The sequence below is a fragment of the Choloepus didactylus genome, chromosome 4 (genome assembly GCF_015220235.1).
Source record: "Choloepus didactylus isolate mChoDid1 chromosome 4, mChoDid1.pri, whole genome shotgun sequence".
In the NCBI taxonomy this organism is placed as follows: Eukaryota; Metazoa; Chordata; class Mammalia; order Pilosa; family Megalonychidae; genus Choloepus; species Choloepus didactylus.
This window is the reverse complement of record NC_051310.1, coordinates 63,975,840-63,986,234: the sequence shown is the minus strand read 5'-3', so window position 1 is coordinate 63,986,234 and position 10,395 is coordinate 63,975,840. Positions and strand designations below refer to the sequence as shown.

General features: G+C 37.7%; 1 pseudogene; it reads right to left on the bottom strand.

Moving 5' to 3' along the window:
- Positions 1 to 249: 249 nt before the first annotated feature.
- Positions 250 to 9,833, bottom strand: LOC119532660 (annotated as a pseudogene).
- Positions 9,834 to 10,395: the final 562 nt, after the last annotated feature.

Sequence of the window (10,395 nt, the reverse complement as noted above, 5' to 3'; positions counted from 1 at the left end):
TTATATCAATTGAGAAAAGAAAATACATGCATAACACAAAAATTAATTGAGGAAGAATATAAAGCTTCTGAAAATTATCTTTCAATCCCTGATGTTCCAAATGGAGCTTTTCATGGAGTCCTGAAAGCACATCCAGGAACCATCTGCACTAGTAGATCTGCAAGGATGGAGAAGCATCAGACTTACAGGGCATAGCCTTTATCAACCAGTTGCCACACCTGGGAGTCCCTCCATACTTGCTGACCCCTCCTAATGCAGCAGGTGCCACAGGAGATCAAGACAGAGCTGCTCTTGGGGCTCCTTGCACAGGCAGAAGTAGCTCAACAGCTTCTTCTCATTCAACCCTCTCACCTGATAAAGTAGCAGCTTACCCAGGCTCTGGTCTTCCACATTACCCTCCTGTCAAAAGTCAGAAGTTATGAAGGAGTCCAAGGAGGAAGTTTCTGAGACTAGGACAGCCCATCCTTCCCACCATTTTGGAAACTGAAGAGGAAGCTCCCCAAGAGCCCATTTGCTAAGGGACTTCCTTGACCCAACACTGATCTCCACTGATACCAAGAATGTATCAACACCAGTTTCCAGATTACCAGTACTGTGTATATAACCTGGAAACAAATGTTTCACTTGCAGTTTTCTCCTCCTTCCTTTGAGTCTACTTTGAAAATCATAACCGTAGCAAGATCTTTTTGTCTTATCTGGTTTCTTTAGTTTGATTCTATTAATGCATACCTTATTTTGTTCCTTTTTGTTTTACTCTATTAAGGAATTATAAAATGACTCAACTGTAAATTTGAAAGGTTATAATTTTTAGTGTATTTTATAATTGTATATTGTATAATATGAATCTTATAAGTCAATTTATTATATTTAATTATATTTCTAGTATTGTTTAGCTTGTCATCTATAAAATCAACTGTAGTAGGAGTTTCATCTAAGAAGTTTTAAAAGTGAAAGCATCTGGAACTCAAGGTTTGTTTCTATATATCAAAGGGTCACTACCCTTTGGTTATAATAGTGTAGAGTATCATTATAAAATTTGGATAATAAAAATCTCTAAAATTAAAAAAGAAATGTAAAACTAAACAGTATGCTATTTAGATTAACATATATGATGTGTTTATATGATAAAGAAAGGCAAAGAAATAATTTTCAGAATGATGGCTACTTCTTTGTGTGGGGAGTCGAGTACAATTGGGGCAGGAAACTTCAAAAGCTTTGTAATGTCCTATTGTTTATTTTGGCTGTTTGATATCTGCATGTTTCCTGGATTATCATTAGCATTTAAACTGATATATGTATGTGTGTGTGTGTATATATATATATATATATACACACACACATAATATTCTTTTATGTGTTTATTTCATTCATAATAAAATTTAAAATCAAATGTGAGAATCAAATTATTTTATAATATAGCATATAATATTGATAACACAGTGAAGATGTTTGAATGCAGGTGGATCAAATCAACTGAAAAATAGGTGGATACCAGCAGTTCTAACTCAGTTGGTGCTACTCCACCTGAGGCAGTATGCAGAGCCAGGTAGACAGTGCAACTACTCAGAGAGCTGATGGGAGAGCATGCAGTATAAAGGAGAGCATGCAGTGTAAATGAGCCTGAAGGATAGAAAGCAGGAAAGTGGTCTAAAACATGATGGTGTGGCAGACATGGGATTCATGCATGAAGCAGAGGACTAATGAAAATTTTGAGAGAGCACTCAGTTCATTTTGAGACAAATCAATAGTAAATGTGTCAACTTGAAAGCAGCCAATGGGCTCATGAGAACAATTTCACTCCTGCCTCTGCTGGGCACAGACAATTTGGTTGGCCTTTATTTATGTCTTCCCCTTTAGTCCATGTTATCAGTCTGAGTAATAGTTTTGTGGATTCAGCAAATGCTGGCCAATTTCCTTTTGTGTGTCTGCACTGGGAGATGAGGCACAAATTACTGTCAAGTATGTCAGTGGGGTGGGGGAGCAGGGAAGAGTCATGACAGAAAAAGTAGATCTGAGTTATGTGATCACTCAATGTTTCACTCATTCATTTAACAAATGATTGTTGAGTCCCATTATGTAACATTCCCTGTGCTGGACTCTAGGGATGAAAATATAAATATGACATTACCAACTTCTTCAAAGTCTTGACCATCTAGATAATGAGACAGGCATTTAAACAGAAAACTACAACACAATGTGGTAAATTCAGTGATAAAGTTCTTCAGAGAATATTATGGAAAGAGAAAATACCTAATGGGGAATTTAGACATAGAACTGAGAGTATAGATTTTAGGAAGGCTTCTTAGGGCAAAATATGAGGTGATATAAAACAATCAAGTAAAGAATAGTGGATCAGCATTCCAGAGAGATGGAACAGTGGAGCAAAGACACTGCGGCAAAAAAAAAAACAAGGATAAGAACAACAGCAAGCTTTGTGTGGTTGGAAGCTGAGGGTGGAGTAGACCATGGGAAACCTTGGTTTTCTGGAAAGAAGTTGTATTTTTATCCTAAAAGCAAGGGGAAAGCCTTTGAAATAGTTGATGCTGAAGAATGACAATCTGTTCTGAAATCTACAATTTACTCTGGAGATTGTGTGGAGAATAGGCTTGGATAAAAAGGAACTAATGGAAGATAGAAAAGCAAGTTAGGAGTGACACAAGAATTCAGCTTTGGACATGTGCTTCAGAGGCTGAAGAATACTACTGGGGAGAAGTCTAATTATCAGGAAAGGAAGTTATGAAAAAGAAACTGCTTATCTGAGTAGAGATATGGTCACCTGAAGGTTCCAAACTGGACTACTACTGGGACTATGGTGGTGAGTCTGTAGGAAACCCTGCCTCCCTGCTGTGGGTTATTTCTGAAGCTCCTCTAGATGGCAGGGCTGACAGATTAAGAAGGTAAAGAATATAGTAACTTGGGCAAACACAGTCAATGAATGAATGCCACTTTCAAAACTTGGTAAACCTGTTGGAAGGCATTTCCAACATATTAGTCAGATTTTCTTTTCTCCCCAATGGAACACTGTTAAGAAAGAATTTCATGTGTCTGAAGTGGATGGAAATCAGATGCAAGGTGTTTTACAGGAGATGAAATTGAAAATAATAGGTCAGTAATTTTCAGGCTCCATAAAAATATCATAAAGATCAGTAGTTACCAAAACCTGAATTCTTTATCCACTCAAGGAAGTTGTAAATCACTCAGGTCTCTGCCAACTTCATTTCATTGGTGGACAGATGAGGAGGGAAGTGGATTATATTGCATTACTTCAGTAGACCATAGAATCCAAGATTCATGGAATCTCAAGGCTAAAGAGAGTGTTTTATGTCAACTTACCCAACTTCCCTTAAGCCTGAAATATATCTTCACTAGGAACCTTACAAAAATTTCTTTTTGTGACCCTAGAATGGGTCATAGACAGTGAACATTCTCTTTGCAGATGTGAAAGAAGAGAAATAGAGCCCCCAGAATACCAATGGAAAATAATGTATGACAGGAAGTCAAACAGGAAAGAAAAATCTTGGGAATAAGTTTATGCTAATTAACATTTTGGTTTTGGACAAAACAAAAGAGAGAGTGTATATACAATTTAAGAAACAGGAGGTGCTCTAGAAACATGAATTGGGGGTGCTTGGCTTTCACTAGACTCATTGTGATAATCATTCCCTTGAGAAGCAGCTGCTCCCTTAAAATCCTATTTCTTCCCCAAATGTATGCTATCCAAAAATTATACTTTTTGACCTCCTCACACCAGTCAAGAATTATAGGCTAATAGGCATCAACTGCTGGGCAGAAAAGCACAGTGACCTGAAGCATCACAGGGTGAAGAAATTTTCTAAGACACACCCACAGGGAAACCAGATACTGAATATTTCTTCCCTCTGGGATCTGAGCCTGTTCTGGTCTGGGAAAACCTGATTTGGATAACCAAGGAAACCATGCCTAGACAACAGAAAATTACAACTTACACTAAGAAAAACAAAGTTATGGCCCAGTCAAAGGAACAAATGTACACTTCAACTGAGATACAGGAATTTAAACAACTAATGCTAAATCAATTCAAAAAGTTTAGAGAAGATATTGCATAAGAGATAGAAGCTGTGAAGGAAACACTGGGCATATATAAGGCAGAAATCAAAAGTTCATAAAAACAACTAGTAGAATCTATGGAAATGAAAGGCACAACACAAGAGGTGAAAGACACAATGGAAACATACAACAGCAGATCTCAAGAGGCAGAAGAAAACACTCAGGAACTGGAGAACAAAAACCTGAAAGCCTACACGCAAAAGAGCAGATGGAGAAAAGAATGAAAAAATATGAGCAATGTCTCTGGGAACTCAAGGATGAAACAAAGTACAATAATGTATGTATCATTGGTGTCCAGAAAGAGAAGGGAAGGGAAAAGGGGAAGAAGCAATAAGAGGAAATAATTAATGAAAATTTCCCATCTCTTATGAAAGACATAAAATTACAGACCCAAGAAGCACAGCGTACTCCAAACAGAAGAGATATGAATAGGCCTATGCCAAGACACTTAATAATCATATTATCAAATGTCAAAGACAAAGAGAGAATCCTGAAAGCAGCAAGAGAAAAGTGATCCACTACATACAAAGGAAGCTTAATAAGACTATGTGCGGATCTCTCAGCAGAAACCATGGAGGCAAGAAGGAAGATGTATGATATATTTAAGATACTGAAAGTGAAAAACTGCCAGCCAAGAATCCTATATCCAACAAAGCTGTCCTTCAAATATGAGGGAGAGCTCAAAATATTTTCTGACAGACAATGACAGACTTTGTGAACAAGACACCTGTCCTACAGGAAATACTAAAGGGAGCACTACAGGGTGATAGAAGACAGGAGTGCATGGTTTAGAACACAGTTTTGGGAGATGGTAGCACAACAATGTAAGTACACTGAACAAAGATAACTATGAATATGGTTGAGAGAGGAAGGTGGGGAGCATGTGAGACACCACAAGAAAGGAGGAAAGATAAAGACTGGGACTGTGTAACTTGATGAATTCTAGAGTGTTCAACAATTGTGATAAAATGTACAAATATGTTCTTTTATGAAGGAGAACAAGCAAATGTCAACCTTCCAAGGTGTTAAAAATGGGGAGGCATTGGGGGAGGGGTGCAATCAGCATAAACTAGAGATTGTAACTAATAGAATCATTGTATTATGCTTCCTTTAATGTAACAAAGATGATATAACAAGGTAAATGCAGATAGGAGGGGGGATAGGGGAGGCATGTTAGACACTTGGCATTGGTGATATTGTCTGATTCTTTATTCTACTTTGATTTAAGATTATTTTTCCTTTTGCTACTTCCTAGATGTCATTTTTTTCCTCTTTCTTTTGCCTCTCTACCTTCTTTGACTCTCCCTCCTACCTTGTGGAAGAAATGTAGATGCCCTTATATAGATAGTGGTGAAGGTGGTGAACACATAAATGTATGACCATACAGAAAACCATTGATTATTTACTTGGGATGGAATGTATGGTGAGTGAAAAAAACCATATTAAAGAAAATGGGTTGATGACAAAACCTCCAGGGCAATATACAGAGTGAAATTAGCCAGACACATAAGGACAATTATTGCAGGGTCTCACTGATAGGGACTAATTATGATATGTAAACTCATAGACATGAAATATAAGGTACCAAGATATAGGATGATGCTTAAGAATGGGGAGTGATTGCTTAGTTTGAGCAGAATGTTCAATTAGGATGAACTTAAATGTTTGGAAATGAACAAAGGTGTCAGTAGCAAGAAGAGATGAGAATAAATAACAGCACCGAATGGTGTGTGAATGAGGTGAAAAGGGGAAGCTCAGAGTCATATATGTCACCAGAAGGAAAGTTGGAGGTCAAAAGATGGGAATGTATAAAACTGAATCCTATGGTGGGCAATGTCCATGATTAACTGTACAAATACTAGAAATCATTTCCATGAACCAGAGCAAATGTATGACAATATAATTAGAAGTTAATAATAGAGGGGCATATAGGGAAGAAATATATACCTATTGCAAACCATATACTACAGTTAGCAGTATTTCAACATTTTTTCACAAACAGTAACAAATGTACTATACCAATACCATGAGTCAACAATTGAGGGGGGTTGGTTAGGGATAGGGGAGGATTTGAGTTTCCTTTCTTTTTTTCTTTTTTCATCTTTCACTTTATTTCTTGTCTGGAGTAATGAAAATTTTCTAAAAATTGAACAAAAATTAAGTGTGGTGATGGATGCACAGCTGTATGAGGGTACCCAGGGGCAAGTGATTGTACACTTTGGATCTTTGGATAATTGTATGGTATCTGAACAATCTCAATAAAAATGAAAAAAATATATACCTTTTAAATTTAGGCTAAAAGGCTCTTAAATCAATTTCAACATCTACTTTCCAGGTTGTATTCTTTTTCTACCTCTAGAGGAGTGTCTTTCAATATAACCTCCATCCTCATTCTGCCTTTTTAAATTCTGAGGCATCCAGCAGGTACCCAAGGAGAGTCTTCCTTGGAAAGCCAAAGGGATAGGGATAGAATGAGCAGGTTGTGGACATGAATATTTAAGTGATACTTGTCCCTTTCTATACATGCTTGGCTTTGATCTTCAGCCAGCATTTGCCTGATGTCTTCATAAATACTCTTAGTGTCCCTGGTGACAGCATTGAAACATGGTCAGATATGTCCTTAAAGTTCAGTGATCATATTACAGCTACACAAGTTCTCTGCTCTTGTATCTGCTGCAATGTCAGTTAAGAATTTAGAGAATACTTCTCCCAGTATACCATACATTTGTATCCAATTTTATATAACTACTACTAAAATTTCATCTTTTGCCAAAGTGGATAGGGAGACATTCCTGAATTTGTCCCCTTTTAGGGCACCTGCATTGCAGAAGGCAATATTAACTACACATATTTCAACCCCATGAGTTTCATCAACAAGGAACTAAGTTCATTTACAGAACTTCTTCAATTGAAGCTCTGGGGAATATGGAAGAGGATTTATGAGCAGACAGATACAGTGACATATTGAGAATGAATCCCCTTTAGTTTGTATTTCCCCACCTGCAGCTCTTGCCCATGTTTACTGTACAAGTTTTCCTCAAGGAAATAGTAGAAAAAATGGCATTAATCTCAGAATTATACCTCAGTTTACAATGCCATGTGCCTCCTCCCTTTAATGACCTTTCAAACCCATTATTAAACAGAAAGGAAATTGCTCTTTTCCCCATTGCTTCATCTGAACCCAGGAATGAGGTTTGTAACATCAGCAATTGGATATCCATGGTCATACTGATACTTAAGATTGAGATAAGATCCAGATCCAGAGACCGTGGTCCAAGGAAGCATGTCCCAGCTCCAGTAGCCTGCCACAGAGTCAACAGTGGTGCTTTGCACTATAGGCATGCAGGGATATGATGGGGTGTGAGACCTTAAAGGCTGAGATGGACTCCACTCACTATATCACATTATGTTCCTAAGTCTGTTTCCTCATTTGCAAAAATATAGAAAAATAATCCTTACTTTGTCTGTATCATGTGAGTGAGGATTAAAAGAGACAGCATCTAGGAAGGTACTTTGGAAATGTTTACTCTTATATTTGTTAGTTCTTTAAAAAATGCATGTTATTCATATGAAGAATTTTCTCAAAGCTCCCATGCTCTAATAAGGAAAGGAACACTTATGTGCCAGGTAAGACACTTTCAAATATATTATCCTCTCATCTGAAATAGTGGCCTGAGAAGCTTTGCAAATATGCTCTGCAGTGAAACATATGATTGTTAAAAATAAGGAAACATTTAATGTCTCTGTAAATTATTCTAAGAGCATACAGAAAATGAGAAAACATTTATCCCAAAACATTTTATCTGAAAACAGCCAGAGTCTGTGACACTTGAGTCACAAGCCACTCCCACCCATTATGTATGTACAGGGATGTCCAAGAAGGTGCTGCTCTTTCTCCCCCAGCCCTGTCACAGTCTACAATATCTCCATGAGAAGAGTGGGTCACCAGTATTTCTCAATCATGTCAGATCTTAGTTAATAGGGGAAGAAATTGAGGTGAAATTGGCCAAAAAGTTGGGGGTTCCTTCCTCCACCTAGCTTGCACTTGTGGGCAGAGACCCCATCCCAGGACCAACAGACCCAAAGCACTGAAGCTTTTGTCACCCACACCCCAGCTTGCTCATAGGCAGAGATTCCAAGCTGTGAAGCAGAAGCCAGGAAGACAAAACTGTCATCTCATCCTCTGCTTGCATGTAATGCAGTGGTGTCACCTGGAAATGGCCAATGTGATTTTTCCACAGTTCTGGAGTAAAAGCTCAGAGATGTTTTCTATATAGAGACTGATCAGAAAAACAGGGATTGCTGCAGTTCTTTCCAAAGAAAACAGCCCCACTTTGTTTTTTATGTGCTTATGTTTATAGTATTCATCTGCCATCAGGATCTTGTCTTCCTTTTGTGGACTTCCTCCTGCTTGTTTAAAAAACCATACTTCAAAGCCTCATAAGTCTTTCTGAAGTCTCTTCTTGTCAGATCTAGTTTCTTGGAGATGGTCAAGAAGTACAGGTGTGGTGTCCTCATTAAATTGAACATGAAGACGGCTGGCTGTTTGACTTTTTTCTTTTCATCTGGCAGCAGGGCACTAACACAGTCTCATGAGATTAGGTATGGTGGTTGCTAACAAGAAGGTGAGATGCTGGATCAAAGAGGACTGCTGTCTTCCCTGGGGACAATCTTCATCAGAGTCCTCTTTTTAAAATTTTGGGTTAAGGGAAGGTGTTCACAAGAATTTCTTGTTAATTCTATATCAGTCATAAGGAGGATTTATGAGGTACTTTACTTGCTTAGTTACCATAGCATTCTCCTGGTGAGGAAGATGCTCTCTCTTCTACTTCAGGTGTGTGAACATGGAATGGGTGGTCTTCTCTCCAGAGGTCAGTTCAGGGACTGCAGCTTCTGACTTCCCATTCTCTCTGGGACTGCGGATTGTCCACAGAGCAGGTTTCTAGATGGATATTTGGGAGCACTCCCTTGTTCTTCTTTCAGATTCAGCTTCAGCTTTAGTTCTTTGTGTTGTTTATAACCTTTAGCCAAATCATTCATCCATTTCAGGATTTCAGGACTGGAAATCTTGTCACCATAGGAAGGCTGGTACTTCATTTCTTGCTCCAAATTTTCTACAAATTTCTGAATTTTCCTCTTGAGGCTCTGGATGTACTTGGTGAGTAAGGTAATGGACTCTGTCTCTATTATTAACTTCTCATTATAGTGTCATATATTTGTTCTAGCTCATGAAAGAGATTTCTAATATTTGTACAATTAATCATGGAAATTGTCAACCATGAGTTTCACTGTTTTATACATTCCCATATTTTAACGTCCAACTTTCTTTCTGGTGACCACATGACCCTTAGCTTCCCATTTCCATCATATTCACACACCATTCAGCACTGTTTGTTATTCTCACAATAATGTGCTACCTTCATCTCTGTCCATTTCCAAACACTTAAGTTCAACATAATTAAACATTCTGCTCATAATAAGTGACTGTTCCCCATTCTTAGCCTCATTCTATACCCTGGTAACCTATATTTCATGTCTATGAGTTTGCATATTATAATTAGTTCATATTAGTGAGACCATACAATATTTGTCCTTTTGTGTTTGACATATTTCACTCAATATAGTGCCCTCAAGGTTCATCCATCAATCCATTTTTAAGACAGTTTTGTTCACCTACCATGCTTTCTGTCCTAATTAAACAACCAATGGTTCTCTTTATAGTCACCTATTTATGTATTCACCACCATCGCCACTATCTCTATAAGGACATCTCCATTTCTTCCACAAAGAAGGAGAAAGAGTGAAAGAAGGTAGAGACAAAAGAAAAAGAAAGAAAAATGACACTTAAAAAGCAACAAAAGGAAAATAGGATTAAACTAAAGTAGAATAAAAGAGTCAGACATCACCACTGCCAGGAGTCCCATGTCCCTTTCTTATGCCCCCCACTTATAGGCATTTAGCTTTGGTATGTTGTCTTTGTTACATTGAGGAAGTATAATATAATTTCTGATAACTATAGTCTAGTTTGCATTGATTATACTTTTCCTCAATACCACCTCAATTTTTAACACCATGCAAAGTTGACATTCATTTGTTCTCCCTCATGTGAAAACATGTTTGTACCTTTTATCACAATTGTTGACCACTCTAGGTTTCCCTGAGTTATACAGTCCAAGTCTTCATCTTTCTCTTTCCTTCTAGTGTCCCTCATGCTTCTACCCTTCCACTTTCAACCATACTCACAGTCATCTTTGTTCAATATACTTACATTTCCATCCTACCATCACCCAAAATTGTGTTCCAAACCTC